Below are 22,375 nucleotides of genomic sequence, written 5' to 3'. Positions count from 1 at the left end.
ACAATTTTCAGGTTCAAAAAGGTCAATGGAACTTGGGATTCCCAGCCAGTCTCCCATGCTGGTACTTGCCAAGCCTTAAGCTGCATTGCTGCTGCGATCTGACGAGAGCAGGCACATTCAGCTTAGAATGGCCGTTGAGAGCAGCTGTTCAATTTGAACCTTCTTTTACTATCTCATAGAGAAACTAACACAATTTTCAGGTTCAAAAAGGTCAACAGAACTTGGGATTCCCAGCCAGTCTCCCATGCTGGTACTTGCCAAGCCTTAAGCTGCATTGCTGCTGCGATCTGACGAGAGCAGGCACATTCAGCTTAGAATGGCCGTTGACAGCAGCTGTTCAATTTGAACCTTCTTTTACCATCTTTGACAGAGAAACTAACAATTTTCAGGTTCAAAAAGGTCAACAGAACTTGGGATTCCCAGCCAGTCTCCCATGCTGGTACTTGCCAAGCCTTAAGCTGCATTGCTGCTGCGATCTGACGAGAGCAGGCACATTCAGCTTAGAATGGCCGTTGACAGCCGCTGCCTAATTTCTACTTTCTTTTACTATCTCATAGAGAAACTAACACAATTTTCTGGTTCAAAAATGTCAACGGAACTTGGGATTCCCAGCCAGTCTCCCATGCTGGTACTTGCCAAGCCTTAAGCTGCATTGCTGTTGCGATCTGACGAGAGCAGGCACATTCAGCTTAGAATGGCCGTTGACAGCAGCTGTTCAGTTTGAACCTTCTTTTACTATCTCATAGAGAAACTAACACAATTTTCAGGTTCAAAAAGGTCAACGGAACTTGGGATTCCCAGCCAGTCTCCCATGCTGGTACTTGCCAAGCCTTAAGCTGCATTGCTGCTGCGATCTGACGAGAGCAGGCACATTCAGCTTAGATTGGCTGTTGACAGCAGCTGTTCAATTTGAACCTTCTTTTACTATCTCATAGAGAAACTAACACAATTTTCAGGTTCAAAAAGGTCAACGGAACTTGGGATTCCCAGCCAGTCTCCCATGCTGGTACTTGCCAAGCCTTAAGCTGCATTGCTGCTGCAATCTGACGAGAGCAGGCACATTCAGCTTAGAATGGCCGTTGACAGCAGCTGTTCAATTTGAACCTTCTTTTACTATCTCATAGAGAAACTAACACAATTTTCAGGTTCAAAAAGGTCAACGGAACTTGGGATTCCCAGCCAGTCTCCCATGCTGGTACTTGCCAAGCCTTAAGCTGCATTGCTGCTGCGATCTGACGAGAGCAGGCACATTCAGCTTAGAATGGCCGTTGACAGCAGCTGTTCAGTTTGAACCTTCTTTTACTATCTCATAGAGAAACTAACACAATTTTCAGGTTCAAAAAGGTCAACAGAACTTGGGATTCCCAGCCAGTCTCCCATGCTGGTACTTGCCAAGCCTTAAGCTGCATTGCTGCTGCGATTTGACGAGAGCAGGCACATTCAGCTTAGAATGGCCGTTGACAGCAGCTGTTCAATTTGAACCTTCTTTTACTATCTCATAGAGAAACTAACACAATTTTCAGGTTCAAAAAGGTCAACGGAACTTGGGATTCCCAGCCAGTCTCCCATGCTGGTACTTGCCAAGCCTTAAGCTGCATTGCTGCTGTGATCTGACGAGAGCAGGCACATTCAGCTTAGAATGGCCGTTGACAGCAACTGTTCAATTTGAACCTTCTTTTACTATCTCATAGAGAAACTAACACAATTTTCAGGTTCAAAAAGGTCAACGGAACTTGGGATTCCCAGCCAGTCTCCCATGCTGGTACTTGCCAAGCCTTAAGCTGCATTGCTGCTGTCATCTGACGAGAGCAGGCACATTCAGCTTAGAATGGCCGTTGACAGCAGCTGTTCAATTTGAACCTTCTTTTACCATCTTTGACAGAGAAACTAACAATTTTCAGGTTCAAAAAGGTCAACAGAACTTGGGATTCCCAGCCAGTCTCCCATGCTGGTACTTGCCAAGCCTTAAGCTGCATTGCTGCTGCGATCTGACGAGAGCAGGCACATTCAGCTTAGAATGGCCGTTGACAGCAGCTGTTCAGTTTGAACCTTCTTTTACTATCTCATAGAGAAACTAACACAATTTTCAGGTTCAAAAAGGTCAACGGAACTTGGGATTCCCAGCCAGTCTCCCATGCTGGTACTTGCCAAGCCTTAAGCTGCTGCGATCTGACGAGAGCAGGCACATTCAGCTTAGAATGGCCGTTGACAGCAGCTGTTCAATTTGAACCTTCTTTTACTATCTCATAGAGAAACTAACACAATTTTCAGGTTCAAAAAGGTCAACGGAACTTGGGATTCCCAGCCAGTCTCCCATGCTGGTACTTGCCAAGCCTTAAGCCGCATCGCTGCTGTGATCCGACAAGAGCACGCACATTCAGCTTAGAATGGCCGTTGACAGCAGCTGTTCAATTTGAACCTTCTTTTACTATCTCATAGAGAAACTAACACAATTTTCAGGTTCAAAAAGGTCAACAGAACTTGGGATTCCCAGCCAGTCTCCCATGCTGGTACTTGCCAAGCCTTAAGCTGCATTGCTGCTGCGATCTGACGAGAGCAGGCACATTCAGCTTAGAACGAACGTTGACAGCAGCTGTTCAATTTGAACCTTCTTTTACTATCTCATAGAGAAACTAACACAATTTTCAGGTTCAAAAAGGTCAACAGAACTTGGGATTCCCAGCCAGTCTCCCATGCTGGTACTTGCCAAGCCTTAAGCTGCATTGCTGCTGCGATCTGACGAGAGCAGGCACATTCAGCTTAGAATGGCTGTTGACAGCAGCTGTTCAATTTGAACCTTCTTTTACTATCTCATAGAGAAACTAACACAATTTTCAGGTTCAAAAAGGTCAACGGAACTTGGGATTCCCAGCCAGTCTCCCATGCTGGTACTTGCCAAGCCTTAAGCTGCATTGCTGCTGCCATCTGACGAGAGCAGGCACATTCAGCTTAGAATGGCCGTTGACAGCAGCTGTTCAATTTGAACCTTCTTTTACCATCTTTGACAGAGAAACTAACAATTTTCAGGTTCAAAAAGGTCAACAGAACTTGGGATTCCCAGCCAGTCTCCCATGCTGGTACTTGCCAAGCCTTAAGCTGCATTGTTGCTGCGATCTGACGAGAGCAGGCACATTCAGCTTAGAATGGCCGTTGACAGCAGCTGTTCAATTTGAACCTTCTTTTACTATCTCATAGAGAAACTAACACAATTTTCAGGTTCAAAAAGGTCAACAGAACTTGGGATTCCCAGCCAGTCTCCCATGCTGGTACTTGCCAAGCCTTAAGCTGCATTGCTGCTGCGATCTGACGAGAGCAGGCACATTCAGCTTAAAATAGCCGTTGACAGCAGCTGTTCAATTTGAACCTTCTTTTACTATCTCATAGAAAAACTAACACAATTTTCAGGTTCAAAAAGGTCAACAGAACTTGGGATTCCCAGCCAGTCTCCCCTGCTGGTACTTGCCAAGCTTTAAGCTGCATTGCTGCTGCGATCTGACGAGAGCAGGCACATTCAGCTTAAAATAGCCGTTGACAGCAGCTGTTCAATTTGAACCTTCTTTTACTATCTCATAGAAAAACTAACACAATTTTCAGGTTCAAAAAGGTCAACAGAACTTGGGATTCCCAGCCAGTCTCCCATGCTGGTACTTGCCAAGCCTTAAGCTGCATTGCTGCTGCGATCTGACGAGAGCAGGCACATTCAGCTTAGAATTGCCGTTGACAGCAGCTGCCTAATTTCTACTTTCTTTTACTATCTCATAGAGAAACTAACACAATTTTCAGGTTCAAAAAGGTCAACGAAACTTGGGATTCCCAGCCAGTCTCCCATGCTGGTACTTGCCAAGCCTTAAGCTGCATTGCTGCTGCGATCTGACGAGAGCAGGCACTTTCAGCTTAGAATGGCCGTTGACAGCAGCTGTTCAGTTTGAACCTTCTTTTACTATCTCATAGAGAAACTAACACAATTTTCAGGTTCAAAAAGGTCAACGGAACTTGGGATTCCCAGCCAATCTCCCATGCTGGTACTTGCCAAGCCTTAAGCTGCATTGCTGCTGCGATCTGACGAGAGCAGGCACATTCAGCTTAGAATGGCCGTTGACAGCAGCTGTTCAGTTTGAACCTTCTTTTACTATCTCATAGAGAAACTAACACAATTTTCAGGTTCAAAAAGGTCAACGGAACTTGGGATTCCCAGCCAGTCTCCCATGCTGGTACTTGCCAAGCCTTAAGCTGCTGCGATCTGACGAGAGCAGGCACATTCAGCTTAGAATGGCCGTTGACAGCAGCTGTTCAATTTGAACCTTCTTTTACTATCTCATAGAGAAACTAACACAATTTTCAGGTTCAAAAAGGTCAACAGAACTTGGGATTCCCAGCTAGTCTCCCATGCTGGTACTTGCCAAGCCTTAAGCTGCATTGCTGCTGCGATCTGACGAGAGCAGGCACATTCAGCTTAGATTGGCTGTTGACAGCAGCTGTTCAATTTGAACCTTCTTTTACTATCTCATAGAGAAACTAACACAATTTTCAGGTTCAAAAAGGTCAACGGAACTTGGGATTCCCAGCCAGTCTCCCATGCTGGTACTTGCCAAGCCTTAAGCTGCATTGCTGCTGCGATCTGACGAGAGCAGGCACATTCAGCTTAGAATGGCCGTTGACAGCAGCTGTTCAATTTGAACCTTCTTTTACTATCTCATAGAGAAACTAACACAATTTTCAGGTTCAAAAAGGTCAACAGAACTTGGGATTCCCAGCCAGTCTCCCATGCTGGTACTTGCCAAGCCTTAAGCTGCATTGCTGCTGCGATCTGACGAGAGCAGGCACATTCAGCTTAGAATGGCCGTTGACAGCAGCTGTTCAATTTGAACCTTCTTTTACTATCTCATAGAGAAACTAACACAATTTTCAGGTTCAAAAAGGTCAACGGAACTTGGGATTCCCAGCCAGTCTCCCATGCTGGTACTTGCCAAGCTTTAAGCTGCATTGCTGCTGCCATCTGACGAGAGCAGGCACATTCAGCTTAGAATGGCCGTTGACAGCAGCTGTTCAATTTGAACCTTCTTTTACCATCTTTGACAGAGAAACTAACAATTTTCAGGTTCAAAAAGGTCAACAGAACTTGGGATACCCAGCCAGTCTCCCATGCTGGTACTTGCCAAGCCTTAAGCTGCATTGCTGCTGCGATCTGACGAGAGGAGGCACATTCACCTTAGAATGGCCGTTGACAGCAGCTGCCTAATTTCTACTTTCTTTTACTATCTCATAGAGAAACTAACACAATTTTCAGGTTCAAAAAGGTCAACGGAACTTGGGATTCCCAGCCAGTCTCCCATGCTGATACTTGCCAAGCCTTAAGCTGCATTGCTGCTGCGATCTGACGAGAGCAGGCACATTCAGCTTAGAATGGCCGTTGACAGCAGCTGTTCAGTTTGAACCTTCTTTTACTATCTCATAGAGAAACTAACACAATTTTCAGGTTCAAAAAGGTCAACGGAACTTGGGATTCCCAGCCAGTCTCCCATGCTGGTACTTGCCAAGCCTTAAGCTGCATTGCTGCTGTGATCTGACGAGAGCAGGCACATTCAGCTTAGAATGGCCGTTGACAGCAACTGTTCAATTTGAACCTTCTTTTACTATCTCATAGAGAAACTAACACAATTTTCAGGTTCAAAAAGGTCAACGGAACTTGGGATTCCCAGCCAGTCTCCCATGCTGGTACTTGCCAAGCCTTAAGCTGCATTGCTGCTGTCATCTGACGAGAGCAGGCACATTCAGCTTAGAATGGCCGTTGACAGCAGCTGTTCAATTTGAACCTTCTTTTACCATCTTTGACAGAGAAACTAACAATTTTCAGGTTCAAAAAGGTCAACAGAACTTGGGATTCCCAGCCAGTCTCCCATGCTGGTACTTGCCAAGCCTTAAGCTGCATTGCTGCTGCGATCTGACGAGAGCAGGCACATTCAGCTTAGAATGGCCGTTGACAGCAGCTGCCTAATTTCTACTTTCTTTTACTATCTCATAGAGAAACTAACACAATTTTCAGGTTCAAAAAGGTCAACGAAACTTGGGATTCCCAGCCAGTCTCCCATGCTGGTACTTGCCAAGCCTTAAGCTGCATTGCTGCTGCGATCTGACGAGAGCAGGCACATTCAGCTTAGAATGGCCGTTGACAGCAGCTGTTTAGTTTGAACCTTCTTTTACTATCTCATAGAGAAACTAACACAATTTTCAGGTTCAAAAAGGTCAACGGAACTTGGGATTCCCAGCCAGTCTCCCATGCTGGTACTTGCCAAGCCTTAAGCTGCATTGCTGCTGCGATCTGACGAGAGCAGGCACATTCAGCTTAGAATGGCCGTTGACAGCAGCTGTTCAGTTTGAACCTTCTTTTACTATCTCATAGAGAAACTAACACAATTTTCAGGTTCAAAAAGGTCAACGGAACTTGGGATTCCCAGCCAGTCTCCCATGCTGGTACTTGCCAAGCCTTAAGCTGCTGCGATCTGACGAGAGCAGGCACATTCAGCTTAGAATGGCCGTTGACAGCAGCTGTTCAATTTGAACCTTCTTTTACTATCTCATAGAGAAACTAACACAATTTTCAGGTTCAAAAAGGTCAACGGAACTTGGGATTCCCAGCCAGTCTCCCATGCTGGTACTTGCCAAGCCTTAAGCCGCATCGCTGCTGTGATCCGACAAGAGCACGCACATTCAGCTTAGAATGGCCGTTGACAGCAGCTGTTCAATTTGAACCTTCTTTTACTATCTCATAGAGAAACTAACACAATTTTCAGGTTCAAAAAGGTCAACAGAACTTGGGATTCCCAGCCAGTCTCCCATGCTGGTACTTGCCAAGCCTTAAGCTGCATTGCTGCTGCGATCTGACGAGAGCAGGCACATTCAGCTTAGAACGAACGTTGACAGCAGCTGTTCAATTTGAACCTTCTTTTACTATCTCATAGAGAAACTAACACAATTTTCAGGTTCAAAAAGGTCAACAGAACTTGGGATTCCCAGCCAGTCTCCCATGCTGGTACTTGCCAAGCCTTAAGCTGCATTGCTGCTGCGATCTGACGAGAGCAGGCACATTCAGCTTAGAATGGCTGTTGACAGCAGCTGTTCAATTTGAACCTTCTTTTACTATCTCATAGAGAAACTAACACAATTTTCAGGTTCAAAAAGGTCAACGGAACTTGGGATTCCCAGCCAGTCTCCCATGCTGGTACTTGCCAAGCCTTAAGCTGCATTGCTGCTGCGATCTGACGAGAGCAGGCACATTCAGCTTAGAATGGCCGTTGACAGCAGCTGTTCAATTTGAACCTTCTTTTACTATCTCATAGAGAAACTAACACAATTTTCAGGTTCAAAAAGGTCAACGGAACTTGGGATTCCCAGCCAGTCTCCCATGCTGGTACTTGCCAAGCCTTAAGCTGCATTGCTGCTGCCATCTGACGAGAGCAGGCACATTCAGCTTAGAATGGCCGTTGACAGCAGCTGTTCAATTTGAACCTTCTTTTACCATCTTTGACAGAGAAACTAACAATTTTCAGGTTCAAAAAGGTCAACAGAACTTGGGATTCCCAGCCAGTCTCCCATGCTGGTACTTGCCAAGCCTTAAGCTGCATTGTTGCTGCGATCTGACGAGAGCAGGCACATTCAGCTTAGAATGGCCGTTGACAGCAGCTGTTCAATTTGAACCTTCTTTTACTATCTCATAGAGAAACTAACACAATTTTCAGGTTCAAAAAGGTCAACAGAACTTGGGATTCCCAGCCAGTCTCCCATGCTGGTACTTGCCAAGCCTTAAGCTGCATTGCTGCTGCGATCTGACGAGAGCAGGCACATTCAGCTTAAAATAGCCGTTGACAGCAGCTGTTCAATTTGAACCTTCTTTTACTATCTCATAGAAAAACTAACACAATTTTCAGGTTCAAAAAGGTCAACAGAACTTGGGATTCCCAGCCAGTCTCCCATGCTGGTACTTGCCAAGCCTTAAGCTGCATTGCTGCTGCGATCTGACAAGAGCAGGCACATTCAGCTTAGAATGGCCGTTGACAGCAGCTGTTCAATTTGAACCTTCTTTTACTATCTCATAGAGAAACTAACACAATTTTCAGGTTCAAAAAGGTCAACGGAACTTGGGATTCCCAGCCAGTCTCCCATGCTGGTACTTGCCAAGCCTTAAGCTGCATTGCTGCTGCGATCTGATGAGAGCAGGCACATTCAGCTTAGAATGGCCGTTGACAGCAGCTGTTCAGTTTGAACCTTCTTTTACTATCTCATAGAGAAACTAACACAATTTTCAGGTTCAAAAAGGTCAACGGAACTTAGGATTCCCAGCCAGTCTCCCATGCTGGTACTTGCCAAGCCTTAAGCTGCATTGCTGCTGCGATCTGACAAGAGCAGGCACATTCAGCTTAGAATGGCCGTTGACAGCAGCTGTTCAATTTGAACTTTCTTTTACCATCTTTGACAGAGAAACTAACAATTTTCAGGTTCAAAAAGGTCAACAGAACTAGGGATTCCCAGCCAGTCTCCCATGCTGGTACTTGCCAAGCCTTAAGCTGCATTGTTGCTGCGATCTGACGAGAGCAGGCACATTCAGCTTAGAATGGCCGTTGACAGCAGCTGTTCAATTTGAACCTTCTTTTACTATCTTTGACAGAGAAACTAACAATTTTCAGGTTCAAAAATTTCAACAGAACTTGGGATTCCCAGCCAGTCTCCCATGCTGGTACTTGCCAAGCCTTAAGCTGCATTGCTGCTGCGATCTGACGAGAGCAGGCACATTCAGCTTAGAATGGCCGTTGACAGCAGCTGTTCAGTTTGAACCTTCTTTTACTATCTCATAGAGAAACTAACACAATTTTCAGGTTCAAAAAGGTCAACGGAACTTGGGATTCCCAGCCAGTCTCCCATGCTGGTACTTGCCAAGCCTTAAGCTGCTGCGATCTGACGAGAGCAGGCACATTCAGCTTAGAATGGCCGTTGACAGCAGCTGTTCAATTTGAACCTTCTTTTACTATCTCATAGAGAAACTAACACAATTTTCAGGTTCAAAAAGGTCAACAGAACTTGGGATTCCCAGCTAGTCTCCCATGCTGGTACTTGCCAAGCCTTAAGCTGCATTGCTGCTGCGATCTGACGAGAGCAGGCACATTCAGCTTAGATTGGCTGTTGACAGCAGCTGTTCAATTTGAACCTTCTTTTACTATCTCATAGAGAAACTAACACAATTTTCAGGTTCAAAAAGGTCAACGGAACTTGGGATTCCCAGCCAGTCTCCCATGCTGGTACTTGCCAAGCCTTAAGCTGCATTGCTGCTGCGATCTGACGAGAGCAGGCACATTCAGCTTAGAATGGCCGTTGACAGCAGCTGTTCAATTTGAACCTTCTTTTACTATCTCATAGAGAAACTAACACAATTTTCAGGTTCAAAAAGGTCAACAGAACTTGGGATTCCCAGCCAGTCTCCCATGCTGGTACTTGCCAAGCCTTAAGCTGCATTGCTGCTGCGATCTGACGAGAGCAGGCACATTCAGCTTAGAATGGCCGTTGACAGCAGCTGTTCAATTTGAACCTTCTTTTACTATCTCATAGAGAAACTAACACAATTTTCAGGTTCAAAAAGGTCAACGGAACTTGGGATTCCCAGCCAGTCTCCCATGCTGGTACTTGCCAAGCTTTAAGCTGCATTGCTGCTGCCATCTGACGAGAGCAGGCACATTCAGCTTAGAATGGCCGTTGACAGCAGCTGTTCAATTTGAACCTTCTTTTACCATCTTTGACAGAGAAACTAACAATTTTCAGGTTCAAAAAGGTCAACAGAACTTGGGATACCCAGCCAGTCTCCCATGCTGGTACTTGCCAAGCCTTAAGCTGCATTGCTGCTGCGATCTGACGAGAGGAGGCACATTCACCTTAGAATGGCCGTTGACAGCAGCTGCCTAATTTCTACTTTCTTTTACTATCTCATAGAGAAACTAACACAATTTTCAGGTTCAAAAAGGTCAACGGAACTTGGGATTCCCAGCCAGTCTCCCATGCTGATACTTGCCAAGCCTTAAGCTGCATTGCTGCTGCGATCTGACGAGAGCAGGCACATTCAGCTTAGAATGGCCGTTGACAGCAGCTGTTCAGTTTGAACCTTCTTTTACTATCTCATAGAGAAACTAACACAATTTTCAGGTTCAAAAAGGTCAACGGAACTTGGGATTCCCAGCCAGTCTCCCATGCTGGTACTTGCCAAGCCTTAAGCTGCATTGCTGCTGTGATCTGACGAGAGCAGGCACATTCAGCTTAGAATGGCCGTTGACAGCAACTGTTCAATTTGAACCTTCTTTTACTATCTCATAGAGAAACTAACACAATTTTCAGGTTCAAAAAGGTCAACGGAACTTGGGATTCCCAGCCAGTCTCCCATGCTGGTACTTGCCAAGCCTTAAGCTGCATTGCTGCTGTCATCTGACGAGAGCAGGCACATTCAGCTTAGAATGGCCGTTGACAGCAGCTGTTCAATTTGAACCTTCTTTTACCATCTTTGACAGAGAAACTAACAATTTTCAGGTTCAAAAAGGTCAACAGAACTTGGGATTCCCAGCCAGTCTCCCATGCTGGTACTTGCCAAGCCTTAAGCTGCATTGCTGCTGCGATCTGACGAGAGCAGGCACATTCAGCTTAGAATGGCCGTTGACAGCAGCTGCCTAATTTCTACTTTCTTTTACTATCTCATAGAGAAACTAACACAATTTTCAGGTTCAAAAAGGTCAACGAAACTTGGGATTCCCAGCCAGTCTCCCATGCTGGTACTTGCCAAGCCTTAAGCTGCATTGCTGCTGCGATCTGACGAGAGCAGGCACATTCAGCTTAGAATGGCCGTTGACAGCAGCTGTTTAGTTTGAACCTTCTTTTACTATCTCATAGAGAAACTAACACAATTTTCAGGTTCAAAAAGGTCAACGGAACTTGGGATTCCCAGCCAGTCTCCCATGCTGGTACTTGCCAAGCCTTAAGCTGCATTGCTGCTGCGATCTGACGAGAGCAGGCACATTCAGCTTAGAATGGCCGTTGACAGCAGCTGTTCAGTTTGAACCTTCTTTTACTATCTCATAGAGAAACTAACACAATTTTCAGGTTCAAAAAGGTCAACGGAACTTGGGATTCCCAGCCAGTCTCCCATGCTGGTACTTGCCAAGCCTTAAGCTGCTGCGATCTGACGAGAGCAGGCACATTCAGCTTAGAATGGCCGTTGACAGCAGCTGTTCAATTTGAACCTTCTTTTACTATCTCATAGAGAAACTAACACAATTTTCAGGTTCAAAAAGGTCAACGGAACTTGGGATTCCCAGCCAGTCTCCCATGCTGGTACTTGCCAAGCCTTAAGCCGCATCGCTGCTGTGATCCGACAAGAGCACGCACATTCAGCTTAGAATGGCCGTTGACAGCAGCTGTTCAATTTGAACCTTCTTTTACTATCTCATAGAGAAACTAACACAATTTTCAGGTTCAAAAAGGTCAACAGAACTTGGGATTCCCAGCCAGTCTCCCATGCTGGTACTTGCCAAGCCTTAAGCTGCATTGCTGCTGCGATCTGACGAGAGCAGGCACATTCAGCTTAGAACGAACGTTGACAGCAGCTGTTCAATTTGAACCTTCTTTTACTATCTCATAGAGAAACTAACACAATTTTCAGGTTCAAAAAGGTCAACAGAACTTGGGATTCCCAGCCAGTCTCCCATGCTGGTACTTGCCAAGCCTTAAGCTGCATTGCTGCTGCGATCTGACGAGAGCAGGCACATTCAGCTTAGAATGGCTGTTGACAGCAGCTGTTCAATTTGAACCTTCTTTTACTATCTCATAGAGAAACTAACACAATTCTCAGGTTCAAAAAGGTCAACGGAACTTGGGATTCCCAGCCAGTCTCCCATGCTGGTACTTGCCAAGCCTTAAGCTGCATTGCTGCTGCGATCTGACGAGAGCAGGCACATTCAGCTTAGAATGGCCGTTGACAGCAGCTGTTCAATTTGAACCTTCTTTTACTATCTCATAGAGAAACTAACACAATTTTCAGGTTCAAAAAGGTCAACGGAACTTGGGATTCCCAGCCAGTCTCCCATGCTGGTACTTGCCAAGCCTTAAGCTGCATTGCTGCTGCCATCTGACGAGAGCAGGCACATTCAGCTTAGAATGGCCGTTGACAGCAGCTGTTCAATTTGAACCTTCTTTTACCATCTTTGACAGAGAAACTAACAATTTTCAGGTTCAAAAAGGTCAACAGAACTTGGGATTCCCAGCCAGTCTCCCATGCTGGTACTTGCCAAGCCTTAAGCTGCATTGTTGCTGCGATCTGACGAGAGCAGGCACATTCAGCTTAGAATGGCCGTTGACAGCAGCTGTTCAATTTGAACCTTCTTTTACTATCTCATAGAGAAACTAACACAATTTTCAGGTTCAAAAAGGTCAACAGAACTTGGGATTCCCAGCCAGTCTCCCATGCTGGTACTTGCCAAGCCTTAAGCTGCATTGCTGCTGCGATCTGACGAGAGCAGGCACATTCAGCTTAAAATAGCCGTTGACAGCAGCTGTTCAATTTGAACCTTCTTTTACTATCTCATAGAAAAACTAACACAATTTTCAGGTTCAAAAAGGTCAACAGAACTTGGGATTCCCAGCCAGTCTCCCATGCTGGTACTTGCCAAGCCTTAAGCTGCATTGCTGCTGCGATCTGACAAGAGCAGGCACATTCAGCTTAGAATGGCCGTTGACAGCAGCTGTTCAATTTGAACCTTCTTTTACTATCTCATAGAGAAACTAACACAATTTTCAGGTTCAAAAAGGTCAACGGAACTTGGGATTCCCAGCCAGTCTCCCATGCTGGTACTTGCCAAGCCTTAAGCTGCATTGCTGCTGCGATCTGATGAGAGCAGGCACATTCAGCTTAGAATGGCCGTTGACAGCAGCTGTTCAGTTTGAACCTTCTTTTACTATCTCATAGAGAAACTAACACAATTTTCAGGTTCAAAAAGGTCAACGGAACTTAGGATTCCCAGCCAGTCTCCCATGCTGGTACTTGCCAAGCCTTAAGCTGCATTGCTGCTGCGATCTGACAAGAGCAGGCACATTCAGCTTAGAATGGCCGTTGACAGCAGCTGTTCAATTTGAACTTTCTTTTACCATCTTTGACAGAGAAACTAACAATTTTCAGGTTCAAAAAGGTCAACAGAACTAGGGATTCCCAGCCAGTCTCCCATGCTGGTACTTGCCAAGCCTTAAGCTGCATTGTTGCTGCGATCTGACGAGAGCAGGCACATTCAGCTTAGAATGGCCGTTGACAGCAGCTGTTCAATTTGAACCTTCTTTTACTATCTTTGACAGAGAAACTAACAATTTTCAGGTTCAAAAATTTCAACAGAACTTGGGATTCCCAGCCAGTCTCCCATGCTGGTACTTGCCAAGCCTTAAGCTGCATTGCTGCTGCGATCTGACGAGAGCAGGCACATTCAGCTTAGAATTGCCGTTGACAGCAGCTGTCTAATTTCTACTTTCTTTTACTATCTCATAGAGAAACTAACACAATTTTCAGGTTCAAAAAGTTCAACGAAACTTGGGATTCCCAGCCAGTCTCCCATGCTGGTACTTGCCAAGCCTTAAGCTGCATTGCTGCTGCGATCTGACGAGAGCAGGCACTTTCAGCTTAGAATGGCCGTTGACAGCAGCTGTTCAGTTTGAACCATCTTTTACTATCTCATAGAGAAACTAACACAATTTTCAGGTTCAAAAAGGTCAACGGAACTTGGGATTCCCAGCCAATCTCCCATGCTGGTACTTGCCAAGCCTTAAGCTGCATTGCTGCTGCGATCTGACGAGAGCAGGCACATTCAGCTTAGAATGGCCGTTGACAGCAGCTGTTCAGTTTGAACCTTCTTTTACTATCTCATAGAGAAACTAACACAATTTTCAGGTTCAAAAAGGTCAACGGAACTTGGGATTCCCAGCCAGTCTCCCATGCTGGTACTTGCCAAGCCTTAAGCTGCTGCGATCTGACGAGAGCAGGCACATTCAGCTTAGAATGGCCGTTGACAGCAGCTGTTCAATTTGAACCTTCTTTTACTATCTCATAGAGAAACTAACACAATTTTCAGGTTCAAAAAGGTCAACAGAACTTGGGATTCCCAGCTAGTCTCCCATGCTGGTACTTGCCAAGCCTTAAGCTGCATTGCTGCTGCGATCTGACGAGAGCAGGCACATTCAGCTTAGATTGGCTGTTGACAGCAGCTGTTCAATTTGAACCTTCTTTTACTATCTCATAGAGAAACTAACACAATTTTCAGGTTCAAAAAGGTCAACGGATCTTGGGATTCCCAGCCAGTCTCCCATGCTGGTACTTGCCAAGCCTTAAGCTGCATTGCTGCTGCGATCTGACGAGAGCAGGCACATTCAGCTTAGAATGGCCGTTGACAGCAGCTGTTCAATTTGAACCTTCTTTTACTATCTCATAGAGAAACTAACACAATTTTCAGGTTCAAAAAGGTCAACAGAACTTGGGATTCCCAGCCAGTCTCCCATGCTGGTACTTGCCAAGCCTTAAGCTGCATTGCTGCTGCGATCTGACGAGAGCAGGCACATTCAGCTTAGAATGGCCGTTGACAGCAGCTGTTCAATTTGAACCTTCTTTTACTATCTCATAGAGAAACTAACACAATTTTCAGGTTCAAAAAGGTCAACGGAACTTGGGATTCCCAGCCAGTCTCCCATGCTGGTACTTGCCAAGCTTTAAGCTGCATTGCTGCTGCCATCTGACGAGAGCAGGCACATTCAGCTTAGAATGGCCGTTGACAGCAGCTGTTCAATTTGAACCTTCTTTTACCATCTTTGACAGAGAAACTAACAATTTTCAGGTTCAAAAAGGTCAACAGAACTTGGGATACCCAGCCAGTCTCCCATGCTGGTACTTGCCAAGCCTTAAGCTGCATTGCTGCTGCGATCTGACGAGAGGAGGCACATTCAGCTTAGAATGGCCGTTGACAGCAGCTGCCTAATTTCTACTTTCTTTTACTATCTCATAGAGAAACTAACACAATTTTCAGGTTCAAAAAGGTCAACGGAACTTGGGATTCCCAGCCAGTCTCCCATGCTGATACTTGCCAAGCCTTAAGCTGCATTGCTGCTGCGATCTGACGAGAGCAGGCACATTCAGCTTAGAATGGCCGTTGACAGCAGCTGTTCAGTTTGAACCTTCTTTTACTATCTCATAGAGAAACTAACACAATTTTCAGGTTCAAAAAGGTCAACGGAACTTGGGATTCCCAGCCAGTCTCCCATGCTGGTACTTGCCAAGCCTTAAGCTGCTGCGATCTGACGAGAGCAGGCACATTCAGCTTAGAATGGCCGTTGACAGCAGCTGTTCAATTTGAACCTTCTTTTACTATCTCATAGAGAAACTAACACAATTTTCAGGTTCAAAAAGGTCAACAGAACTTGGGATTCCCAGCTAGTCTCCCATGCTGGTACTTGCCAAGCCTTAAGCTGCATTGCTGCTGCGATCTGACGAGAGCAGGCACATTCAGCTTAGATTGGCTGTTGACAGCAGCTGTTCAATTTGAACCTTCTTTTACTATCTCATAGAGAAACTAACACAATTTTCAGGTTCAAAAAGGTCAACGGAACTTGGGATTCCCAGCCAGTCTCCCATGCTGGTACTTGCCAAGCCTTAAGCTGCATTGCTGCTGCGATCTGACGAGAGCAGGCACATTCAGCTTAGAATGGCCGTTGACAGCAGCTGTTCAATTTGAACCTTCTTTTACTATCTCATAGAGAAACTAACACAATTTTCAGGTTCAAAAAGGTCAACAGAACTTGGGATTCCCAGCCAGTCTCCCATGCTGGTACTTGCCAAGCCTTAAGCTGCATTGCTGCTGCGATCTGACGAGAGCAGGCACATTCAGCTTAGAATGGCCGTTGACAGCAGCTGTTCAATTTGAACCTTCTTTTACTATCTCATAGAGAAACTAACACAATTTTCAGGTTCAAAAAGGTCAACGGAACTTGGGATTCCCAGCCAGTCTCCCATGCTGGTACTTGCCAAGCTTTAAGCTGCATTGCTGCTGCCATCTGACGAGAGCAGGCACATTCAGCTTAGAATGGCCGTTGACAGCAGCTGTTCAATTTGAACCTTCTTTTACCATCTTTGACAGAGAAACTAACAATTTTCAGGTTCATAAAGGTCAACAGAACTTGGGATACCCAGCCAGTCTCCCATGCTGGTACTTGCCAAGCCTTAAGCTGCATTGCTGCTGCGATCTGACGAGAGCAGGCACATTCAGCTTAGAATGGCCGTTGACAGCAGCTGTTCAGTTTGAACCTTCTTTTACTATCTCATAGAGAAACTAACACAATTTTCAGGTTCAAAAAGGTCAACGGAACTTGGGATTCCCAGCCAGTCTCCCATGCTGGTACTTGCCAAGCCTTAAGCTGCATTGCTGCTGCGATCTGACGAGAGCAGGCACATTCAGCTTAGAATGGCCGTTGACAGCAGCTGTTCAGTTTGGACCTTCTTTTACTATCTCATAGAGAAACTAACACAATTTTCAGGTTCAAAAAGGTCAACGGAACTTGGGATTCCCAGCCAGTCTCCCATGCTGGTACTTGCCAAGCCTTAAGCTGCTGCGATCTGACGAGAGCAGGCACATTCAGCTTAGAATGGCCGTTGACAGCAGCTGTTCAATTTGAACCTTCTTTTACTATCTCATAGAGAAACTAACACAATTTTCAGGTTCAAAAAGGTCAACGGAACTTGGGATTCCCAGCCAGTCTCCCATGCTGGTACTTGCCAAGCCTTAAGCTGCATTGCTGCTGCGATCTGACGATAGCAGGCACATTCAGCTTAGAATGGCCGTTGACAGCAGCTGTTCAGTTTGAACCTTCTTTTACTATCTCATAGAGAAACTAACACAATTTTCAGGTTCAAAAAGGTCAACGGAACTTGGGATTCCCAGCCAGTCTCCCATGCTGGTACTTGCCAAGCCTTAAGCTGCATTGCTGCTGCGATTTGACGAGAGCAGGCACATTCAGCTTAGAATGGCCGTTGACAGCAGCTGTTCAATTTGAACCTTCTTTTACTATCTCATAGAGAAACTAACACAATTTTCAGGTTCAAAAAGGTCAACGGAACTTGGGATTCCCAGCCAGTCTCCCATGCTGGTACTTGCCAAGCCTTAAGCCGCATCGCTGCTGTGATCCGACAAGAGCACGCACATTCAGCTTAGAATGGCCGTTGACAGCAGCTGTTCAATTTGAACCTTCTTTTACTATCTCATAGAGAAACTAACACAATTTTCAGGTTCAAAAAGGTCAACAGAACTTGGGATTCCCAGCCAGTCTCCCATGCTGGTACTTGCCAAGCCTTAAGCTGCATTGCTGCTGCGATCTGACGAGAGCAGGCACATTCAGCTTAGAATGGCTGTTGACAGCAGCTGTTCAATTTGAACCTTCTTTTACTATCTCATAGAGAAACTAACACAATTTTCAGGTTCAAAAAGGTCAACGGAACTTGGGATTCCCAGCCAGTCTCCCATGCTGGTACTTGCCAAGCCTTAAGCTGCATTGCTGCTGCCATCTGACGAGAGCAGGCACATTCAGCTTAGAATGGCCGTTGACAGCAGCTGTTCAATTTGAACCTTCTTTTACCATCTTTGACAGAGAAACTAACAATTTTCAGGTTCAAAAAGGTCAACAGAACTTGGGATTCCCAGCCAGTCTCCCATGCTGGTACTTGCCAAGCCTTAAGCTGCATTGCTGCTGCGATCTGACGAGAGCAGGCACATTCAGCTTGGAATTGCCGTTGACAGCAGCTGCCTAATTTCTACTTTCTTTTACTATCTCATAGAGAAACTAACACAATTTTCAGGTTCAAAAAGGTCAACAAAACTTGGGATTCCCAGCCAGTCTCCCATGCTGGTACTTGCCAAGCCTTAAGCTGCATTGCTGCTGCGATCTGACGAGAGCAGGCACATTCAGCTTAGAATGGCCGTTGACAGCAGCTGTTCAGTTTGAACCTTCTTTTACTATCTCATAGAGAAACTAACACAATTTTCAGGTTCAAAAAGGTCAACGGAACTTGGGATTCCCAGCCAGTCTCCCATGCTGGTACTTGCCAAGCCTTAAGCTGCATTGCTGCTGCGATCTGACGAGAGCAGGCACATTCAGCTTAGAATGGCTGTTGACAGCAGCTTTTCAATTTGAACCTTCTTTTACTATCTCATAGAGAAACTAACACAATTTTCAGGTTCAAAAAGGTCAACGGAACTTGGGATTCCCAGCCAGTCTCCCATGCTGGTACTTGCCAAGCCTTAAGCTGCATTGCTGCTGCGATCTGACGAGAGCAGGCACATTCAGCTTAGAATGGCCATTGACAGCAGCTGTTCAATTTGAACCTTCTTTTACTATCTCATAGAGAAACTAACACAATTTTCAGGTTCAAAAAGGTCAACGAAACTTGGGATTCCCAGCCAGTCTCCCATGCTGGTACTTGCCAAGCCTTAAGCTGCATTGCTGCTGCGATCTGACGAGAGCAGGCACATTCAGCTTAGAATGGCCGTTGACAGCAGTTGTTCAGTTTGAACCTTCTTTTACTATCTCATAGAGAAACTAACACAATTTTCAGGTTCAAAAAGGTCAACGGAACTTGGGATTCCCAGCTAGTCTCCCATGCTGGTACTTGCCAAGCCTTAAGCTGCATTGCTGCTGCGATCTGACGAGAGCAGGCACATTCAGCTTAGAATGGCCGTTGACAGCAGCTGTTCAATTTGAACCTTCTTTTACTATCTCATAGAGAAACTAACACAATTTTCAGGTTCAAAAAGGTCAACGGAACTTGGGATTCCCAGCCAGTCTCCCATGCTGGTACTTGCCAAGCCTTAAGCTGCTGCGATCTGACGAGAGCAGGCACATTCAGCTTAGAATGGCCGTTGACAGCAGCTGTTCAATTTGAACCTTCTTTTACTATCTCATAGAGAAACTAACACAATTTTCAGGTTCAAAAAGGTCAACGGAACTTGGGATTCCCAGCCAGTCTCCCATGCTGGTACTTGCCAAGCCTTAAGCTGCATTGCTGCTGCGATCTGACGAGAGCAGGCACATTCAGCTTAGAATGGCCGTTGACAGCAGCTGTTCAATTTGAACCTTCTTTTACTATCTCATAGAGAAACTAACACAATTTTCAGGTTCAAAAAGGTCAACGGAACTTGGGATTCCCAGCCAGTCTCCCATGCTGGTACTTGCCAAGCTTTAAGCTGCATTGCTGCTGCCATCTGACGAGAGCAGGCACATTCAGCTTAGAATGGCCGTTGACAGCAGCTGTTCAATTTGAACCTTCTTTTACCATCTTTGACAGAGAAACTAACAATTTTCAGGTTCAAAAAGGTCAACAGAACTTGGGATACCCAGCCAGTCTCCCATGCTGGTACTTGCCAAGCCTTAAGCTGCATTGCTGCTGCGATCTGACGAGAGCAGGCACATTCAGCTTAGTATGGCCGTTGACAGCAGCTGCCTAATTTCTACTTTCTTTTACTATCTCATAGAGAAACTAACACAATTTTCAGGTTCAAAAAGGTCAACGGAACTTGGGATTCCCAGCCAGTCTCCCATGCTGGTACTTGCCAAGCCTTAAGCTGCATTGCTGCTGCGATCTGACGAGAGCAGGCACATTCAGCTTAGAATGGCCGTTGACAGCAGCTGTTCAATTTGAACCTTCTTTTACTATCTCATAGAGAAACTAACACAATTTTCAGGTTCAAAAAGGTCAAAAGAACTTGGGATTCCCAGCCAGTCTCCCATGCTGGTACTTGCCAAGCCTTAAGCTGCATTGCTGCTGCGATCTGACGAGAGCAGGCACATTCAGCTTAGATTGGCTGTTGTCAGCAGCTGTTCAATTTGAACCTTCTTTTACTATCTCATAGAGAAACTAACACAATTTTCAGGTTCAAAAAGGTCAACGGAAATTGGGATTCCCAGCCAGTCTCCCATGCTGGTACTTGCCAAGCCTTAAGCTGCATTGCTGCTGCAACCTGACGAGAGCAGGCACATTCAGCTTAGAATGGCCGTTGACAGCAGCTGTTCAATTTGAACCTTCTTTTACTATCTCATAGAGAAACTAACACAATTTTCAGGTTCAAAAAGGTCAACGGAACTTGGGATTCCCAGCCAGTCTCCCATGCTGGTACTTGCCAAGCCTTAAGCTGCATTGCTGCTGCGATCTGACGAGAGCAGGCACATTCAGCTTAGAATGGCCGTTGACAGCAGCTGTTCAAATTGAACCTTCTTTTACTATCTCATAGAGAAACTAACACAATTTTCAGGTTCAAAAAGGTTAACGGAACTTGGGATTCCCAGCCAGTCTCCCATGCTGGTACTTGCCAAGCCTTAAGCTGCATTGCTGCTGCGATCTGACGAGAGCAGGCACATTCAGCTTAGAATGGCCGTTGACAGCAGCTGTTCAGTTTGAACCTTCTTTTACTATCTCATAGAGAAACTAACACAATTTTCAGGTTCAAAAAGGTCAACGGAACTTGGGATTCCCAGCCAGTCTCCCATGCTGGTACTTGCCAAGCCTTAAGCTGCATTGCTGCTGCGATCTGACGAGAGCAGGCACATTCAGCTTAGAATGGCCGTTGACAGCAGCTGTTCAATTTGAACCTTCTTTTACCATCTTTGACAGAAAAACTAACAATTTTCAGGTTCAAAAAGGTCAACGGAACTTGGGATTCCCAGCCAGTCTCCCATGCTGGTACTTGCCAAGCCTTAAGCTGCATTGCTGCTACAATCTGACGAGAGCAGGCACATTCAGCTTAGAATGGCCGTTGACAGCAGCTGTTCAATTTGAACCTTCTTTTACTATCTCATAGAGAAACTAACACAATTTTCAGGTTCAAAAAGGTCAACGGAACTTGGGATTCCCAGCCAGTCTCCCATGCTGGTACTTGCCAAGCCTTAAGCTGCATTGCTGCTGCGATCTGATGAGAGCAGGCACATTCAGCTTAGAATGGCCGTTGACAGCAGCTGTTCAATTTGAACCTTCTTTTACTATCTCATAGAGAAACTAACACAATTTTCAGGTTCAAAAAGGTCAACGGAACTTGGGATTCCCAGCCAGTCTCCCATGCTGGTACTTGCCAAGCCTTAAGCTGCATTGCTGCTGCGATCTGACGAGAGCAGGCACATTCAGCTTAGAATGGCCGTTGACAGCAGCTGTTCAGTTTGAACCTTCTTTTACTATCTCATAGAGAAACTAACACAATTTTCAGGTTCAAAAAGGTCAACGGAACTTGGGATTCCCAGCCAGTCTCCCATGCTGGTACTTGCCAAGCTTTAAGCTGCATTGCTGCTGCGATCTGACGAGAGCAGGCACATTCAGCTTAGAATGGCCGTTGACAGCAGCTGTTCAATTTGAACCTTCTTTTACCATCTTTGACAGAGAAACTAACAATTTTCAGGTTCAAAAAGGTCAACAGAACTTGGGATACCCAGCCAGTCTCCCATGCTGGTACTTGCCAAGCCTTAAGCTGCATTGCTGCTGGGATCTGACGAGAGCAGGCACATTCAGCTTAGAATGGCCGTTGACAGCAGCTGCCTAATTTCTACTTTCTTTTACTATCTCATAGAGAAACTAACACAATTTTCAGGTTCAAAAAGGTCAACGAAACTTGGGATTCCCAGCCAGTCTCCCATGCTGGTACTTGCCAAGCCTTAAGCTGCATTGCTGCTGCGATCTGACGAGAGCAGGCACATTCAGCTTAGAATGGCCGTTGACAGCAGCTGTTCAGTTTGAACCTTCTTTTACTATCTCATAGAGAAACTAACACAATTTTCAGGTTCAAAAAGGTCAACGGAACTTGGGATTCCCAGCCAGTCTCCCATGCTGGTACTTGCCAAGCCTTAAGCTGCATTGCTGCTGCGATCTGACGAGAGCAGGCACATTCAGCTTAGAATGGCCGTTGACAGCAGCTGTTCAGTTTGAACCTTCTTTTACTATCTCATAGAGAAACTAACACAATTTTCAGGTTCAAAAAGGTCAACGGAACTTGGGATTCCCAGCCAGTCTCCCATGCTGGTACTTGCCAAGCTTTAAGCTGCATTGCTGCTGCCATCTGACGAGAGCAGGCACATTCAGCTTAGAATGGCCGTTGACAGCAGCTGTTCAATTTGAACCTTCTTTTACCATCTTTGACAGAGAAACTAACAATTTTCAATTTCAAAAAGGTCAACAGAACTTGGGATACCCAGCCAGTCTCCCATGCTGGTACTTGCCAAGCCTTAAGCTGCATTGCTGCTGCGATCTGACGAGAGCAGGCACATTCAGCTTAGAATGGCCGTTGACAGCAGC

General features: G+C 45.6%; 94 pseudogenes; all 94 read right to left on the bottom strand.

Moving 5' to 3' along the window:
- Positions 1-20: 20 nt before the first annotated feature.
- On the bottom strand, positions 21-139 carry LOC140096633 (5S ribosomal RNA; annotated as a pseudogene).
- Positions 140-209: 70 nt separating this feature from the next.
- Positions 210-328, bottom strand: LOC140081354 (5S ribosomal RNA; annotated as a pseudogene).
- Positions 329-398: 70 nt separating this feature from the next.
- Positions 399-517, bottom strand: LOC140081353 (5S ribosomal RNA; annotated as a pseudogene).
- A 70-nt stretch (positions 518-587) lies between these two features.
- LOC140089722 (5S ribosomal RNA) lies at positions 588-706 on the bottom strand (annotated as a pseudogene).
- A 70-nt stretch (positions 707-776) lies between these two features.
- On the bottom strand, positions 777-895 carry LOC140095748 (5S ribosomal RNA; annotated as a pseudogene).
- Positions 896-965: 70 nt separating this feature from the next.
- On the bottom strand, positions 966-1,084 carry LOC140086975 (5S ribosomal RNA; annotated as a pseudogene).
- A 70-nt stretch (positions 1,085-1,154) lies between these two features.
- LOC140101953 (5S ribosomal RNA) lies at positions 1,155-1,273 on the bottom strand (annotated as a pseudogene).
- A 70-nt stretch (positions 1,274-1,343) lies between these two features.
- LOC140093662 (5S ribosomal RNA) lies at positions 1,344-1,462 on the bottom strand (annotated as a pseudogene).
- Positions 1,463-1,532: 70 nt separating this feature from the next.
- On the bottom strand, positions 1,533-1,651 carry LOC140088023 (5S ribosomal RNA; annotated as a pseudogene).
- Positions 1,652-1,721: 70 nt separating this feature from the next.
- On the bottom strand, positions 1,722-1,840 carry LOC140098603 (5S ribosomal RNA; annotated as a pseudogene).
- A 70-nt stretch (positions 1,841-1,910) lies between these two features.
- Positions 1,911-2,029, bottom strand: LOC140081352 (5S ribosomal RNA; annotated as a pseudogene).
- A 440-nt stretch (positions 2,030-2,469) lies between these two features.
- LOC140095591 (5S ribosomal RNA) lies at positions 2,470-2,588 on the bottom strand (annotated as a pseudogene).
- A 70-nt stretch (positions 2,589-2,658) lies between these two features.
- Positions 2,659-2,777, bottom strand: LOC140081936 (5S ribosomal RNA; annotated as a pseudogene).
- Positions 2,778-2,847: 70 nt separating this feature from the next.
- On the bottom strand, positions 2,848-2,966 carry LOC140092380 (5S ribosomal RNA; annotated as a pseudogene).
- Positions 2,967-3,036: 70 nt separating this feature from the next.
- On the bottom strand, positions 3,037-3,155 carry LOC140078560 (5S ribosomal RNA; annotated as a pseudogene).
- Positions 3,156-3,225: 70 nt separating this feature from the next.
- On the bottom strand, positions 3,226-3,344 carry LOC140092209 (5S ribosomal RNA; annotated as a pseudogene).
- A 70-nt stretch (positions 3,345-3,414) lies between these two features.
- Positions 3,415-3,533, bottom strand: LOC140096400 (5S ribosomal RNA; annotated as a pseudogene).
- Positions 3,534-3,603: 70 nt separating this feature from the next.
- On the bottom strand, positions 3,604-3,722 carry LOC140085529 (5S ribosomal RNA; annotated as a pseudogene).
- Positions 3,723-3,792: 70 nt separating this feature from the next.
- LOC140082031 (5S ribosomal RNA) lies at positions 3,793-3,911 on the bottom strand (annotated as a pseudogene).
- A 70-nt stretch (positions 3,912-3,981) lies between these two features.
- On the bottom strand, positions 3,982-4,100 carry LOC140085915 (5S ribosomal RNA; annotated as a pseudogene).
- Positions 4,101-4,351: 251 nt separating this feature from the next.
- LOC140086625 (5S ribosomal RNA) lies at positions 4,352-4,470 on the bottom strand (annotated as a pseudogene).
- Positions 4,471-4,540: 70 nt separating this feature from the next.
- Positions 4,541-4,659, bottom strand: LOC140101952 (5S ribosomal RNA; annotated as a pseudogene).
- A 70-nt stretch (positions 4,660-4,729) lies between these two features.
- On the bottom strand, positions 4,730-4,848 carry LOC140081351 (5S ribosomal RNA; annotated as a pseudogene).
- Positions 4,849-5,296: 448 nt separating this feature from the next.
- Positions 5,297-5,415, bottom strand: LOC140086348 (5S ribosomal RNA; annotated as a pseudogene).
- Positions 5,416-5,485: 70 nt separating this feature from the next.
- Positions 5,486-5,604, bottom strand: LOC140088021 (5S ribosomal RNA; annotated as a pseudogene).
- Positions 5,605-5,674: 70 nt separating this feature from the next.
- On the bottom strand, positions 5,675-5,793 carry LOC140098601 (5S ribosomal RNA; annotated as a pseudogene).
- A 70-nt stretch (positions 5,794-5,863) lies between these two features.
- LOC140081350 (5S ribosomal RNA) lies at positions 5,864-5,982 on the bottom strand (annotated as a pseudogene).
- Positions 5,983-6,052: 70 nt separating this feature from the next.
- Positions 6,053-6,171, bottom strand: LOC140083512 (5S ribosomal RNA; annotated as a pseudogene).
- A 70-nt stretch (positions 6,172-6,241) lies between these two features.
- LOC140101951 (5S ribosomal RNA) lies at positions 6,242-6,360 on the bottom strand (annotated as a pseudogene).
- Positions 6,361-6,800: 440 nt separating this feature from the next.
- Positions 6,801-6,919, bottom strand: LOC140095589 (5S ribosomal RNA; annotated as a pseudogene).
- A 70-nt stretch (positions 6,920-6,989) lies between these two features.
- LOC140081935 (5S ribosomal RNA) lies at positions 6,990-7,108 on the bottom strand (annotated as a pseudogene).
- Positions 7,109-7,178: 70 nt separating this feature from the next.
- On the bottom strand, positions 7,179-7,297 carry LOC140101950 (5S ribosomal RNA; annotated as a pseudogene).
- Positions 7,298-7,367: 70 nt separating this feature from the next.
- Positions 7,368-7,486, bottom strand: LOC140092379 (5S ribosomal RNA; annotated as a pseudogene).
- Positions 7,487-7,556: 70 nt separating this feature from the next.
- LOC140078559 (5S ribosomal RNA) lies at positions 7,557-7,675 on the bottom strand (annotated as a pseudogene).
- A 70-nt stretch (positions 7,676-7,745) lies between these two features.
- On the bottom strand, positions 7,746-7,864 carry LOC140092208 (5S ribosomal RNA; annotated as a pseudogene).
- A 70-nt stretch (positions 7,865-7,934) lies between these two features.
- Positions 7,935-8,053, bottom strand: LOC140091100 (5S ribosomal RNA; annotated as a pseudogene).
- A 70-nt stretch (positions 8,054-8,123) lies between these two features.
- LOC140101722 (5S ribosomal RNA) lies at positions 8,124-8,242 on the bottom strand (annotated as a pseudogene).
- A 70-nt stretch (positions 8,243-8,312) lies between these two features.
- Positions 8,313-8,431, bottom strand: LOC140095313 (5S ribosomal RNA; annotated as a pseudogene).
- A 70-nt stretch (positions 8,432-8,501) lies between these two features.
- Positions 8,502-8,620, bottom strand: LOC140078590 (5S ribosomal RNA; annotated as a pseudogene).
- A 70-nt stretch (positions 8,621-8,690) lies between these two features.
- Positions 8,691-8,809, bottom strand: LOC140092653 (5S ribosomal RNA; annotated as a pseudogene).
- A 251-nt stretch (positions 8,810-9,060) lies between these two features.
- On the bottom strand, positions 9,061-9,179 carry LOC140086624 (5S ribosomal RNA; annotated as a pseudogene).
- Positions 9,180-9,249: 70 nt separating this feature from the next.
- LOC140101949 (5S ribosomal RNA) lies at positions 9,250-9,368 on the bottom strand (annotated as a pseudogene).
- Positions 9,369-9,438: 70 nt separating this feature from the next.
- LOC140081349 (5S ribosomal RNA) lies at positions 9,439-9,557 on the bottom strand (annotated as a pseudogene).
- Positions 9,558-10,005: 448 nt separating this feature from the next.
- On the bottom strand, positions 10,006-10,124 carry LOC140086347 (5S ribosomal RNA; annotated as a pseudogene).
- Positions 10,125-10,194: 70 nt separating this feature from the next.
- Positions 10,195-10,313, bottom strand: LOC140088020 (5S ribosomal RNA; annotated as a pseudogene).
- A 70-nt stretch (positions 10,314-10,383) lies between these two features.
- LOC140098600 (5S ribosomal RNA) lies at positions 10,384-10,502 on the bottom strand (annotated as a pseudogene).
- Positions 10,503-10,572: 70 nt separating this feature from the next.
- On the bottom strand, positions 10,573-10,691 carry LOC140081347 (5S ribosomal RNA; annotated as a pseudogene).
- A 70-nt stretch (positions 10,692-10,761) lies between these two features.
- On the bottom strand, positions 10,762-10,880 carry LOC140083511 (5S ribosomal RNA; annotated as a pseudogene).
- Positions 10,881-10,950: 70 nt separating this feature from the next.
- On the bottom strand, positions 10,951-11,069 carry LOC140101948 (5S ribosomal RNA; annotated as a pseudogene).
- A 440-nt stretch (positions 11,070-11,509) lies between these two features.
- Positions 11,510-11,628, bottom strand: LOC140095588 (5S ribosomal RNA; annotated as a pseudogene).
- Positions 11,629-11,698: 70 nt separating this feature from the next.
- On the bottom strand, positions 11,699-11,817 carry LOC140081933 (5S ribosomal RNA; annotated as a pseudogene).
- Positions 11,818-11,887: 70 nt separating this feature from the next.
- On the bottom strand, positions 11,888-12,006 carry LOC140101947 (5S ribosomal RNA; annotated as a pseudogene).
- A 70-nt stretch (positions 12,007-12,076) lies between these two features.
- On the bottom strand, positions 12,077-12,195 carry LOC140092378 (5S ribosomal RNA; annotated as a pseudogene).
- A 70-nt stretch (positions 12,196-12,265) lies between these two features.
- On the bottom strand, positions 12,266-12,384 carry LOC140078557 (5S ribosomal RNA; annotated as a pseudogene).
- A 70-nt stretch (positions 12,385-12,454) lies between these two features.
- LOC140092206 (5S ribosomal RNA) lies at positions 12,455-12,573 on the bottom strand (annotated as a pseudogene).
- Positions 12,574-12,643: 70 nt separating this feature from the next.
- On the bottom strand, positions 12,644-12,762 carry LOC140091098 (5S ribosomal RNA; annotated as a pseudogene).
- Positions 12,763-12,832: 70 nt separating this feature from the next.
- Positions 12,833-12,951, bottom strand: LOC140101710 (5S ribosomal RNA; annotated as a pseudogene).
- Positions 12,952-13,021: 70 nt separating this feature from the next.
- On the bottom strand, positions 13,022-13,140 carry LOC140095311 (5S ribosomal RNA; annotated as a pseudogene).
- A 70-nt stretch (positions 13,141-13,210) lies between these two features.
- Positions 13,211-13,329, bottom strand: LOC140078589 (5S ribosomal RNA; annotated as a pseudogene).
- Positions 13,330-13,399: 70 nt separating this feature from the next.
- Positions 13,400-13,518, bottom strand: LOC140096649 (5S ribosomal RNA; annotated as a pseudogene).
- A 70-nt stretch (positions 13,519-13,588) lies between these two features.
- On the bottom strand, positions 13,589-13,707 carry LOC140091198 (5S ribosomal RNA; annotated as a pseudogene).
- A 70-nt stretch (positions 13,708-13,777) lies between these two features.
- LOC140085914 (5S ribosomal RNA) lies at positions 13,778-13,896 on the bottom strand (annotated as a pseudogene).
- A 251-nt stretch (positions 13,897-14,147) lies between these two features.
- Positions 14,148-14,266, bottom strand: LOC140086623 (5S ribosomal RNA; annotated as a pseudogene).
- A 70-nt stretch (positions 14,267-14,336) lies between these two features.
- On the bottom strand, positions 14,337-14,455 carry LOC140085554 (5S ribosomal RNA; annotated as a pseudogene).
- A 70-nt stretch (positions 14,456-14,525) lies between these two features.
- LOC140081346 (5S ribosomal RNA) lies at positions 14,526-14,644 on the bottom strand (annotated as a pseudogene).
- A 448-nt stretch (positions 14,645-15,092) lies between these two features.
- LOC140086346 (5S ribosomal RNA) lies at positions 15,093-15,211 on the bottom strand (annotated as a pseudogene).
- Positions 15,212-15,462: 251 nt separating this feature from the next.
- On the bottom strand, positions 15,463-15,581 carry LOC140086621 (5S ribosomal RNA; annotated as a pseudogene).
- Positions 15,582-15,651: 70 nt separating this feature from the next.
- On the bottom strand, positions 15,652-15,770 carry LOC140101944 (5S ribosomal RNA; annotated as a pseudogene).
- A 70-nt stretch (positions 15,771-15,840) lies between these two features.
- On the bottom strand, positions 15,841-15,959 carry LOC140081345 (5S ribosomal RNA; annotated as a pseudogene).
- Positions 15,960-16,218: 259 nt separating this feature from the next.
- LOC140091379 (5S ribosomal RNA) lies at positions 16,219-16,337 on the bottom strand (annotated as a pseudogene).
- A 70-nt stretch (positions 16,338-16,407) lies between these two features.
- Positions 16,408-16,526, bottom strand: LOC140101943 (5S ribosomal RNA; annotated as a pseudogene).
- A 251-nt stretch (positions 16,527-16,777) lies between these two features.
- LOC140094691 (5S ribosomal RNA) lies at positions 16,778-16,896 on the bottom strand (annotated as a pseudogene).
- Positions 16,897-16,966: 70 nt separating this feature from the next.
- On the bottom strand, positions 16,967-17,085 carry LOC140091756 (5S ribosomal RNA; annotated as a pseudogene).
- Positions 17,086-17,344: 259 nt separating this feature from the next.
- On the bottom strand, positions 17,345-17,463 carry LOC140081932 (5S ribosomal RNA; annotated as a pseudogene).
- A 70-nt stretch (positions 17,464-17,533) lies between these two features.
- Positions 17,534-17,652, bottom strand: LOC140092376 (5S ribosomal RNA; annotated as a pseudogene).
- Positions 17,653-17,722: 70 nt separating this feature from the next.
- On the bottom strand, positions 17,723-17,841 carry LOC140093851 (5S ribosomal RNA; annotated as a pseudogene).
- A 70-nt stretch (positions 17,842-17,911) lies between these two features.
- LOC140085184 (5S ribosomal RNA) lies at positions 17,912-18,030 on the bottom strand (annotated as a pseudogene).
- A 70-nt stretch (positions 18,031-18,100) lies between these two features.
- LOC140090023 (5S ribosomal RNA) lies at positions 18,101-18,219 on the bottom strand (annotated as a pseudogene).
- A 70-nt stretch (positions 18,220-18,289) lies between these two features.
- LOC140082870 (5S ribosomal RNA) lies at positions 18,290-18,408 on the bottom strand (annotated as a pseudogene).
- A 70-nt stretch (positions 18,409-18,478) lies between these two features.
- LOC140083460 (5S ribosomal RNA) lies at positions 18,479-18,597 on the bottom strand (annotated as a pseudogene).
- A 70-nt stretch (positions 18,598-18,667) lies between these two features.
- Positions 18,668-18,786, bottom strand: LOC140084887 (5S ribosomal RNA; annotated as a pseudogene).
- Positions 18,787-19,037: 251 nt separating this feature from the next.
- LOC140101942 (5S ribosomal RNA) lies at positions 19,038-19,156 on the bottom strand (annotated as a pseudogene).
- A 259-nt stretch (positions 19,157-19,415) lies between these two features.
- Positions 19,416-19,534, bottom strand: LOC140084620 (5S ribosomal RNA; annotated as a pseudogene).
- Positions 19,535-19,604: 70 nt separating this feature from the next.
- On the bottom strand, positions 19,605-19,723 carry LOC140101941 (5S ribosomal RNA; annotated as a pseudogene).
- Positions 19,724-20,171: 448 nt separating this feature from the next.
- Positions 20,172-20,290, bottom strand: LOC140101940 (5S ribosomal RNA; annotated as a pseudogene).
- A 70-nt stretch (positions 20,291-20,360) lies between these two features.
- On the bottom strand, positions 20,361-20,479 carry LOC140086697 (5S ribosomal RNA; annotated as a pseudogene).
- Positions 20,480-20,549: 70 nt separating this feature from the next.
- Positions 20,550-20,668, bottom strand: LOC140101939 (5S ribosomal RNA; annotated as a pseudogene).
- Positions 20,669-20,738: 70 nt separating this feature from the next.
- Positions 20,739-20,857, bottom strand: LOC140095423 (5S ribosomal RNA; annotated as a pseudogene).
- A 70-nt stretch (positions 20,858-20,927) lies between these two features.
- On the bottom strand, positions 20,928-21,046 carry LOC140093208 (5S ribosomal RNA; annotated as a pseudogene).
- A 70-nt stretch (positions 21,047-21,116) lies between these two features.
- On the bottom strand, positions 21,117-21,235 carry LOC140101938 (5S ribosomal RNA; annotated as a pseudogene).
- A 70-nt stretch (positions 21,236-21,305) lies between these two features.
- LOC140091299 (5S ribosomal RNA) lies at positions 21,306-21,424 on the bottom strand (annotated as a pseudogene).
- A 259-nt stretch (positions 21,425-21,683) lies between these two features.
- Positions 21,684-21,802, bottom strand: LOC140083459 (5S ribosomal RNA; annotated as a pseudogene).
- Positions 21,803-21,872: 70 nt separating this feature from the next.
- Positions 21,873-21,991, bottom strand: LOC140101937 (5S ribosomal RNA; annotated as a pseudogene).
- A 259-nt stretch (positions 21,992-22,250) lies between these two features.
- On the bottom strand, positions 22,251-22,369 carry LOC140091378 (5S ribosomal RNA; annotated as a pseudogene).
- Positions 22,370-22,375: the final 6 nt, after the last annotated feature.

The sequence above is a fragment of the Engystomops pustulosus genome, chromosome 9 (genome assembly GCF_040894005.1).
Source record: "Engystomops pustulosus chromosome 9, aEngPut4.maternal, whole genome shotgun sequence".
NCBI classification, from domain to species: Eukaryota; Metazoa; Chordata; class Amphibia; order Anura; family Leptodactylidae; genus Engystomops; species Engystomops pustulosus.
Note: the sequence above shows the minus strand (reverse complement) of the source record. Positions and strands in the feature narration are given on the sequence as shown.